At 48.4% G+C, this 1,036-nt stretch overlaps 2 non-coding genes across 2 annotated transcripts; both read left to right on the top strand.

The window, feature by feature from the left end:
- Positions 1-386: 386 nt before the first annotated feature.
- LOC123178940 (5S ribosomal RNA) lies at positions 387-505 on the top strand. Its single transcript, XR_006489977.1, has one exon. It is a non-coding gene; the product is annotated as a 5S ribosomal RNA (ribosomal RNA).
- A 367-nt stretch (positions 506-872) lies between these two features.
- On the top strand, positions 873-991 carry LOC123178939 (5S ribosomal RNA). Its single transcript, XR_006489976.1, has one exon. It is a non-coding gene; the product is annotated as a 5S ribosomal RNA (ribosomal RNA).
- Positions 992-1,036: the final 45 nt, after the last annotated feature.

The raw sequence follows: 1,036 nt of genomic DNA, 5'->3' as shown, positions 1-1,036 counted from the left end.
AGTCCTCGTGTTGCATTCCTTTTATAATTATTTTTTGCGCCTTGTGAGAAACATGTCGCACGTGCGCGATATATATTAATCCCGTTATATTATGTTTGACGTTTGCGATATGTTTAAGCTCGATGCTCATTGCTCGCGCGTCTTGGGGCGGCTTTGTGGCGCGAAGAGCGCGTTCTGAAAGGGGTGGAAAAAACTCGTGTTGCTGCGGTATGGAGGGAGGGGTGGAAACCGTGGAAAACTCGTCTCCGTGATTGAGCGGGAGAGTAAGTAGTATAGGACATTATCCATTGTTAGGGAACGGTTGTAATGGTAGTGAGAATGTAGAATCGTCTTTGGAGCGGACCTGGGAGTGGCAAGCATAAGGGACGAAGACGGGGAAACATATCGGATGCGATCATACCAGCACTAAAGTACCGGATCCCATCAGAACTCCGAAGTTAAGCGTGCTTGGGCGAGAGTAGTACTAGGATGGGTGACCTCCTGGGAAGTCCTCGTGTTGCATTCCTTTTATAATTATTTTTTGCGCCTTGTGAGAAACATGTCGCACGTGCGCGATATATATTAATCCCGTTATATTATGTTTGACGTTTGCGATATGTTTAAGCTCGATGCTCATTGCTCGCGCGTCTTGGGGCGGCTTTGTGGCGTGAAGAGCGCGTTCTGAAAGGGGTGGAAAAAACTCGTGTTGCTGCGGTATGGAGGGAGGGGTGGAAACCGTGGAAAACTCGTCTCCGTGATTGAGCGGGAGAGTAAGTAGTATAGGACATTATCCATTGTTAGGGAACGGTTGTAATGGTAGTGAGAATGTAGAATCGTCTTTGGAGCGGACCTGGGAGTGGCAAGCATAAGGGACGAAGACGGGGAAACATGTCGGATGCGATCATACCAGCACTAAAGCACCGGATCCCATCAGAACTCCGAAGTTAAGCGTGCTTGGGCGAGAGTAGTACTAGGATGGGTGACCTCCTGGGAAGTCCTCGTGTTGCATTCCTTTTATAATTATTTTTTGCGCCTTGTGACAAACATGTCGCACGTG

The sequence above is a fragment of the Triticum aestivum genome, unplaced genomic scaffold, assembly GCF_018294505.1.
Source record: "Triticum aestivum cultivar Chinese Spring unplaced genomic scaffold, IWGSC CS RefSeq v2.1 scaffold155756, whole genome shotgun sequence".
NCBI lineage: Eukaryota > Viridiplantae > Streptophyta > Magnoliopsida > Poales > Poaceae > Triticum > Triticum aestivum.
This window is presented reverse-complemented; position numbering and strand designations above follow the sequence as displayed.